Source organism: Propithecus coquereli, unplaced genomic scaffold (assembly GCF_000956105.1).
Source record: "Propithecus coquereli isolate 6110/MARCELLA unplaced genomic scaffold, Pcoq_1.0 Scaffold50, whole genome shotgun sequence".
Taxonomy (NCBI): domain Eukaryota; kingdom Metazoa; phylum Chordata; class Mammalia; order Primates; family Indriidae; genus Propithecus; species Propithecus coquereli.
Genome location: NW_012150841.1, coordinates 5,924,624 through 5,934,831, shown reverse-complemented (window position 1 = coordinate 5,934,831; position 10,208 = coordinate 5,924,624). Strand labels below are relative to the sequence as shown.

General features: G+C 42.0%; 1 pseudogene; it reads left to right on the top strand.

Annotated features, from left to right (window-relative positions):
- Nucleotides 1-477: 477 nt before the first annotated feature.
- LOC105819951 overlaps nt 478-10,208 on the top strand; it is a 100,896-nt pseudogene continuing 91,165 nt past the window's right edge.

Here is a 10,208-nt window from a genome sequence, read left to right as displayed (position 1 = left end):
CCTGTAATCCTAGCACTCTGGGAGGCCGAGACAGGTGGATCGCTCAAGGTCAGGAGTTCAAGACCATCTGAGCAAGAGCGAGACCCCGTCTCTACTGAAAATAGAAAGGAAATGATCTGGACAACTATAAAAATATATATATAGAAAAAATTAGCCAGGCATGGTGGCGCATGCCTGCAGTCCCAGCTACTCGGGAGGTTGAGACAGGAGGATCGTTTGAGCCCAGGAGTTTGAGGTTGCTGTGAGCTAGGCTGATGCCATGGCACTCTAGCCAGGGCAACAGAGCCAGACTCTGTCTCAAAAAAAAAAAAAAAGAAAATAATATTGATAAGGCAAGAAGAATCAAACAACCAGAAAATGTTAGATTTCTCCTTTTGACAATGCAGCAAATGTTGCATTTCTCCTCCTTCTAGAACATTCTTTGCCCATCACAGTTAAGTCAAAACAATGATTGTCTGCCCTTCCAGCACAGCAGCCATGGCTCTGTGCTACCCCGTGGCCATGGGCCTCAGCGAGGACACAGGGTGACCAAGAATGTGAGCGAGCCAAGGCACAGCCACTGCCGCCTCACCAAGCTCACCAAGTCCGTGCGGGACATGATCTGAGAGGTAGTGGCTTTGCCATGTACACGCGGCGTGCTATAAAGCTGCTAAAGGTCTCCAAGGACAAGTTCATCAAGAAAAGGGCGGGAACCCACATTTGTGCCAAGACAAAGTGAGAGGAGCTGAGCAACGTTCTGGCCACCATCAGGAAAGTGGCTGGCAAGGACCCAGCCCTTCCCTGCTCTGTGCATAACAAAACCTTTACAGAAAAAAAAAATTGCCCTTTTTTTCGGTTTTGAAAAAGATTGTTCAAGGAATTCAAAATTATTCAGATGCCTGTTGGAAATATGGATATATAGCTTGCATGATGCCACAAGTGGAAAATTCCATACCTGACCTCATGTGACAGGCCACAGTCAAAACACAGTCAAAACTTTGTTTCATGCACAAAATTATTAAAAATATTGTATACAATTACCTTCAGGCTATGTGTATAAGGTATATACGAGATATAAATGAATTCCATGTTTAGACTTGAGTCCCATCCCCAAGATATCTCATTTTCCGAAAAAATATGAAATCCAATAAGGGACACTCAACCTGTATACCATTTACAAATAAGTATGCATATAATGGGGGAATACTTATGAATGTACACAAGCAAAAAATTTGGAGTTCATTGCTTACAGCAAGGAGAAGGCTTTTCTTCAGAGAATAGTACATTCTCTGATGATCATTGTTAGTACACAGGTTGTCCTAGGTTGGGTTCCCATAGAAGCAGACTTAGAGATAAGGATTTGAGTGCAAATGGTTTAATTGGGAGATGGCCCCACTGGGCACTAGGAGGGAAGTGGGGACGTGAAGCAGGGAAGGGAAGAAACCAATACGGGATGTGTTAGTGAGCAGGTTACTACTGTGGGCAACTGGGCCAACTAGGAAATGGTGTGGAACCTACCTTGGAGTTGTCCCACCCCAGGGGAAAGGAAAATGGAGCAGTTACACACCAACTTCTGCCATCGTTTTGGTCAAGAACCACTTTTGGGGCAATTACTTCCCATCCTGCCCTGTGCAGGCCCAAGAAAGCTCTCAGACTGATAGCCCCAGGGCCTTGGAGAAGGAGGGTACTGGTGTGCATGGGAATGGTGATGACCAAGGGATATGGGTGGGGTGTCCACAATGTCTGCTACCTGGACTTGTTTATGGTTCAAATTTTTACAATAAGCATCATTTATTCTCTGTCTCATTATTCTTTGTTTTTTCACTTTTTGCTTGTCAAACCATGGGCAGGGGATAAGGGTCCTGAAGGCCTTAGAGATAGTGCATTATCAAAGGCAGAGAAACACCCCAGGCAGCCACTTCTGCATTCTTTGGAGCCATCCCATGGTACTCCCAGCACATTCTAAAGGAGCTCCTGGGCTATTGGGCTAGACGCAGGAAGGTGGTTTTTGTAAAATGTTGCTTGGGGCTCTAACATGTAACACTGCAACAGAAAATATTGAAAGGAAAGGGTGGAGTTGGGGGTTCTCAGGGAGCTTCCAAAAGGTTCAGAAAGTTCAGTTCAGTTAGGAATGAAGGCAAGACTCCCACTTTAGCTCTCATTCAGAAGTCAAGTTAAATTAACACCAGGTCTGTTCTAGAGGACTGGGACATTTATGACTTGCTGTGGGCCAGCCCAGAGAGGTCTGGGCAGCAAAAGAGACAGTTTGAGGGGCTCCAGCATCAGCAGATGGGGCGCACTTTGCCCACCACCTGACTATACTAAGCCCATCTGTCTACCAAACAGCTCCTTCTATGTATTATGCTTGAAGCATGTGCTGGGGTGGGGGGAGATGAACAAGCCCCACTCTATTTGGTCAACCACTTTGATGCAAAGAATAGAGCTTTGGGCCCTGTCTACAAGGGAAGGACTTCCACTTGGGTATGGAGTGCTTCAAAGGAAGGTCCAGAGGAGGATGGAGAGGCAGCAGACTTCCAGCTGCCCAGGTGAGGTTCATACTATGGGCAGGAGGACTAGGAAGCTAGAAGCAGTAGAATACAAGGAGTCCCAACTGGCATGTTCCCCTGACAAGAGGTTTTTATTGGGGGCAGGAAAGAGACAACTGAAGGCTGTTCCTGCCACCACTAAGGGGATAGGAACAGAAAGAGAGGCAGAAAGTAGACTTAGGAGGGTGCCAAAGATATGCCACCATTTCCTGATTTACTTAAGGGGTTCCATCATTAGAATGCCTTATGGGTTATCACACAGAGGACCCATGTTAAAATGCTGCTATCATTAGTATATTAACATAGGTGAATGTGGCAGAGGGCTCAAGCTAATTGATACCTTGGGACCTGCAGGGAAGAGCTATGAGATACTTTAACAGAGACAGCATGTCAGTGGGAAGGGGCAGGAATGGGCAATATGGAGGCAAAAAGCTGAAAATTAACAATAGCTTTTGTGTGGCAGGGTGTGAGACACTTTGCTGAAGTTATTTACGTTGATCCTTACTGCAGCCTTAAAGGTAGGCTGTGTTATCTCCGTTTAACAGGTGAGGAAATTGAGTCACAGAGAGGTTAGGTGACTAGCTGTGTTAATGCATCAGGTCCTCCAAGAAGCAGAGGCCCAGACGGGATCAGACACGTGAGAGATGTGGGGGAAACTGTCTATGAAGAGCTCAGACTGAGAGAGCAGGGGGATGCAGAAGCATCTTCAGATGGCGATGCCATCTGATGTCAGATTCTAGTCCCCGTGGAGGAGAGAGGGAAGGAAGCAGGACTGGGAAGGAAGAGTCTGGGCCTGCAACCAGCCCTAGAAAAGTCTCAGCCAAGCCTTGAGCCAAAGTGACCTGTTGGAAGAATCTCATATCTCCCAGGAATAGCTTGTACTAGTGCCCTGAGCCCAGACTGTGCTCAGTCCTTGGCTGGGAGCAGCCCATGGGAAGCACGACCTGGGTGCAAATGCAATTGTGGACCCAGAGGGGCAGGAGCTGGGCCATCGGTCAGTTATGCTCCTGGAGTAGGCAATCTGAGTGGCACACTTTCATGGCCACCATGATAGCCTAAAACCACATGGTCAGTAAAGAAATAGTGGGACTGGGATTTGAGCTGAGACCTTTCTGACTCAAAATCCTACTTTTTTGCCACTATACCATCTACCCATGATCTTGAGAAGACAAACTTTACAGACTTGCCAATTGTGCTAAAGGCTTACCTCATGCCAAGAGTGCAGTGTTGATAAAGGAGGCACTGGGCACATGTCCTGAACTTTCTCTGATCATCCCCAGAAGTCATGCAGACTCCTGCAGCACAAATTTCTAGAATCGAAATCTGGCTGGGTAACATGTACTTTTATGAAGAGATCGGAAAGATGAAAGAAAATTTTAAATTCTATTAAAATTGCTTTTTCAACTCTCACCCATTCCTCCCCACCCCCCATGAAAACACACAAATCCACAAGTATTTACTGAACACTTAACTCTATATGCCAGACTCTGCATTAGGTACTGGGTCTACTACATGGAGTTGATGGTATAGTGGGAGAGGCAGACATTAACAAAAAATGATGAAAAATTACGGATAAGGTTCTGAAGGAAAAGACCCAATGGAGATTGGGGCAGAGGGAGTGTCAAAATGTCTCAAGCAATGAAAGATCCAGGGAGGAACAGCGTTGGTTGTTAGTAGACCAGGGTCTATACCACAGTGTATGTTGTTGACTCTTTTGAGTATGAGAACTGCTAGAAGGCAGGCCCCTGCACTTGACTTCTCTTCCACCGGCCCTGTTTGTATCTTCCAGTGGGCTTAGCACATCATTTTTAGGAGAGGGTATTACTTGACTGCGACGTTTATAGTGTTTGAATTCTTAATCCCTTGCAGTTGATTCGAAAACACATAAATAAAATAAACACACCACATGGTTCTAAGCTTATTTTTTTCCCTGGGAACAAACTAGATTTAAGCTTCCTATCAGCTGGTTGTTCAGACTATCGCAGTATAATGATTAAAACCCACATATTTTATGCTGCCAGTTGGTAAGATGGCAGGGGGTACTCTCAGATTACATTGTTTAAAAGCTGTAAAGCTCTGCTATCTCCTGGTTACAAAAATGTTTGCCTTTTGGTTGACTAACTCATTTTGAGGCTCACTTGTTATACTGCTTATTCAGGCTGGAAATCATTAAACAAAATGATATCCCTTGGTTTGAAAGACAGCCATCTAAAAACAAAATGCTTCTTGCTATTGAGGGCTCATCAGTTTCTCACTGTTATTAAAAATCATTCTTTTTCCATATGGAAGCCTACAAAGACCAGGCTTTTATTAAACAGACTCAAAACACTTACCAGTCATCACCTTGTTAATCCTCATGTTCTTCCCTGTTGAACAGGGACAAGTGTCATTACACCACACTGGGCCAAGACCAGAAAGAGTTGCAGTTCAGTGGGCAATTATAGTTCTTATAGGAACAAACAGGGCACTCACTTCGCACTGAAGTATCAAGCTTGAATCACAGAATAATAGAGTATTAAAGCTGGAATTTTCTGTAAGGACGGAGAGGCAGGGTTTAAGAGCAAGTGTCCTGGAGTTAGCCAATGCTCCCTCTCAAGTGGAAACTCTGACTTTTACCCCCTTGGGCAAGGTTCTGAACCCCTTTAGGCTCAGTTTTCTTCACCCATAAGATGGAACTAATGAAAGTATCTGCTTCATAATGTGGTTGTGAGATAGCGCATATGAAGCACTTAACAGTCAGTAAATATAGTTTATTATTAGGCTCAAGTTCAATTTCTCAGGGATTTTAGAGGTGAGGCTACTGAAGCTAGAAAGGTTGCATGATTTACCAAGGTCCTAGAGTTACTTAAGGTCAGGCTAATACAGGAGAAGGACCGTAAGGTTCATCCTCCCAGTAACGAATTAGCAAAGGGAGTGCAGCGATGATATCTGTGTCCACAAACAATGTCTTTTAAATTCAACCCGGCCGGACAGACTGGAGCAGACCCACCCCCTCCCCAGCTTACCCCTCCGTACTGGCCTGGGAGTTAGAAGACCTTGCACAGGTCTTCTTAGCCTGTTAAGTCTCTATTCCTCCTCTTGAAAATGAGGGATTGACTTGGCTGGAATGTGGGCTGTCTAATCTGGGGTCCCCGGATGGTGCTCTGAAGGTGACTGAACTGAAACTTGACTGAAGAGAGTCTGTGGCTTTCATTGTGGGCTCTGAAACCCGAAGAAAGTAAAAACCGCTAAAAAAAATTCTCAGATCTCTCTGGCAGTGAAATTCTGTGACTCTAAGAGTAGATAATGGCCCAGCCGGGCTGTCTTAACTGACTGAACACACCAGATTTCTGAGCAACAACTTTTTTCAGTGTTGTACCTTGTCAAAGCAGTATCAAATAATATTTCACAACAAAACCCAAGGTGGGCATTTGGGCTCTGCTTTATAGAACTTGAGATACAGAGAAAAGAAGTGAACCCAGACCTTTGCACTCCTTGAAACAAAGGGACAAAGGAATAGTTACATTTTGAGGAATAAAAAAAATTCAGTTTGCTATCATGATGTGAGGGAATGGGAAAAATCTCTTTTTTTCCTGGAAACGAGGAGAAAATGGATAATACAAATTATGTCAGTTGGGACCTCGGGAAAGCAGATGATGAGACAGAGTTAGGAGCACAAGAGATCTATTTGGGGAGAGGGAGAGTAACACCTGTGAAAAATAGATGGGAAAGAGGCCAGACCGGGCAAGGAAAATCTTCAGACCATGATACAGCTCTGGTGCCCACAAAAGAAAATGTGTGTGTGGGGTCGGAAGGCAGAACTGGGCAGGGAAAGCTTCAGATCATGAGGCAGCTCTGGCACAGTCTCGGCCAGCCCCACAGGGGGCTCCAGAACAAGGACTGCCCGTGACAGGAGTCCCATGTTGGGCAGAGATGTCCAGGCCCTAGTCCCCACACCATGCCCTGTCGTTGGCCAAAAGTGCTAACAGCTAACTGCACACTTCACAGCTGAGCATCAAGTTCTTTCTTAGAGGGATATCTATGCAGTGCACCTTCATGATTGCCACTCAAACATAATTCATTTTCTGTGCTTTTAGGAAGCAAATGAAAGGCAGTCATCTCTGATCCCAGTGGAAATGATGGCTGTTGGGTCAAATGGCAGCAGATTTCATCATTTACTGGAGTAGTGTGTTACCAGGTACCATGTACGCCCCCTCAAATGTCTATTATTTGACTGGCCAGCAAGTCTTTGATAAGGGAGATGTTTCCATTTGTGAAACTTCCACAGACATCACAGATGAATAACTAAATTACTCTTAACCTAAACTTGATTTCCACAAACACACAATAGGGCACAGATGCCTGACTTGGAAGTCTGAAATTTGGAGTCTAATTCCCCTTCTGTTTCCAAGGTGGTGAGTGGTGTTAGATTGAATGTTTTCATGGTTAGATTAACAGATGAATGTGGTACTTGTTTTTTAAATTACCTAAGTCATCATTTCTGTGACTACATGAAGAACCAGAGAGAGAAAATGAAGTGTATATAGCCAGCCACTTCTTCTCTGGAAGCGATGCCTCTGATTTGTCTTTGGATGAATTCCGAGGTGATTTTCAATCCTTTGCCCTTTCCTTTGGCAGCTTGGGTTCGAGTCTTGAGCTTTTATTTCCCCCAGAGAGCAGTGCATCAGGGCAGCCTCTGTCTAGGGGTGGGCAAAACCAACCCCAAACTCAAACCAGTTAGGCATGCCTGGCACTAACCTATAAGATGAATTTCATTGGCCCTCAGGCACAGTCCCTTTGGGGAGTTCCTTATCATCCCTCTCTTTGCCCAAAAAACTTCTATGAGGAGGTCTTTGGAGTGTTGTTCAACTCTGGCTCCTACCAAGGAAACTGATAGGGGCCAGGATGGCTGCCAGTTGGGATAATTTTTAGCTGCAAGTAACAGAAAGCCCTGATTCCAACTGACTCAATCGGTAAGGGAATTTCTTAGCTCATTATATATCAGAAACTGTTGTAAAATTTTCAAATCAAATCCATTTATTTTTTTAAGTGATGATAAATGGAGCCGGGTGCCAGGGACTCAGAGCTGAGTAGTGCATCTGGGGTCATAAGTACTGAAGCAGGGAGGTTCCTCTGGAACTGTCACATGAAGCAGTTAGGAGCTTTGCCTGTTTCTCTGGCTGGGCTGTGCCTGGCTGTGTAGCCTCCAAGCCTGGCTCTCCGGCCTGCCCAGAGACTCTGAAAGCTATCTAATATCTTAAATAAACCCCTTAAACTAGTGAGAGTGGATTCTGATGTTGGCAACAAAGAACTCCGATGGATTCAGAAGAGGATATATTTACAATTAACCCAATAATGTTCCCATAATTCTCAAAAGATTGAGAATCAATTTCTCAGAATATTTTTTTCAAAGTAAAAGCAATTCTTTCAAATTGTAGCAAAGTAAGAATGCTTTCAGTTCCTCCACATGTGCATTTACCTCAAAAAACACCAACAATCTCCCAGCTGAAGAATGTTCATAGGCAAGGAATCTATTGAAACAGAGATTCCTACTTTGCAATGACTAGTTAGCTGTTTCTTCCATGGGGGTCTAAGAGCCCCATTAGAAGATGCCTGGCACTGACCTATAAGAGGAACTTCAAAGTGGTACCCTTTCCTTTACTAGTACCACCATCTCTTATTGTGAACTTTGGAATTATGAGACTGAAACACCATGTACAATCCACTTACTGTAATCAGAAATCTTCAGAAGCCCTGATGTAGTGTTTTATATCCTGCACTGGCATGGTAAAAACTATTTATGGTTATCAGAAATCTCTCTAGAAGGGTAAGGGAATAGAAATGTCATTGAAAACAAAAATGTCACATGAGTATTATAACAGACTTAACTGACAAAGTCTGCCCACTTCCTTCCATTATATAATGGACAATGGTAACTATTATGCAATTAGTCCATTCTCTTTTTTTTATCTCAAGAGGAAAAATAGATGGTGTCATGAATTTCAGGGTTACTGGAATTTGGAAAACTTTCCCCTCTAGTGAAGTTTCTACTTACTTTCACTATTTAGAGACTATTATTTAGAGACTTATAATTTCAATCATACATTAATGTTTTGTTCTTATATTGAGACTACCGTTTTAAAAATCTGTACTCCAAAACCCTAAAGATTCTACACAAAAAAAAATCTGTTAGAACTAATAAATGAATTCAGAAAATTTGCAGAATACAAAATTAGCATGCAAAAATCAGTTGTGTTTCTATATGCTAATAATAAACAATATGAAAAGGGAATTTAAAAAACAATTTCATTTATAATAACACCAAAAACAATAAAATACTTAGAAATAAATCTAACCAAGGAGGTGAAAGACTTGTACACTGAAAACTATAAAACATTGATGAAAGAAATTAGAGAAGACACAAATAAATGGAAAGATATTCCAAGTTCATGTATTGGAAGACCTAATATTGTTAAGACACCAATACTACCCAAAGCTATCTACAAAGTTAATGCAATCCCCATCTAAATCACAATGGCATTTTTTGCAGAAGTGGAAAAATATCCTAAAATTCATATGGAAGATCAAGGAGCCCCAAATAGCCAAAACAATTTTGAAAAAGAAGAATAAATTTGGATGACTCACATTTAAAGCGACGGTAATCAAAACAGTGGGGTACTAGCATAAAGAGACATATAGACTAATGGAATAGAATAGAGAGCCCAGAAATATGTATTTATGGTCAAATGATCTTTGACAAGGGTGCCAAGATCACTGAATGAGGAAAGGATAGTCTCCTCAACAAATGGTGCTGGGAAAACTGGATATTTACATACAGAAGAATGAAGTTGAACCCTTATCTTATAGCATATAAAAATTAACTCAAAATGGATTAAAGACCTAAGCATAAGACCCCAACTATAGAACTTGGTAGAAGAAAACATAGTAGAAAAGCTTCATGACATTAAATTTGGCAAGAATTTCTTGGATATGGTACCAAAAGCACAGGCAACAAAAGCAAAATAGACAAATGGGACTATATCAAACTTTAAAACTTCTGCACATCAAAGGAAACAATCAAAAGAGTGAAAAGACAACCCATGAAATGGGAGGAAGTATTTGAAAATCATATATCTAATAAAGTTAATATCTAGAATATATAAAGAACTCCTACAACTTAACAACAAAAAATCAAATAACCTGATTAAAAAGTAGGCAAAGGACTTGAATAGACATTTCTCCAAAGATGATATACAAGTGGGCAACAAGCATATGAAAAGATGCTAACATTATGAATCATCAGAGAAACGTAAATCAAAACCACAGTGAGATATCATCTCACACCCATTAGGATGGACATTATTAAAAAACAAAAACAAAAACAGAAAATAACAAGTGTTGGTGAGGATGTGGAGAAATTGGACTCCTTGTATACTGTTGATAGGATTGTAAAATGTTGCAATCACTATGGAAAATAGTATTGAAGTTCCTCAAAAAATTAAAAATAAAACTACCATATGACCCAGCAATACCACTTCTGGATATATAGCCAAAAGAATAGAAAGCAGAGTCTCAAAGAGTTGTTTTCACACCCATGTTCATAGCAGCACTATTCACAATAGCCAGGAGGTAGAAGCATCCCAAATGCCTATCAAAGAATAAATGGATCAACTTGGTATACATATATATATATATATATATATA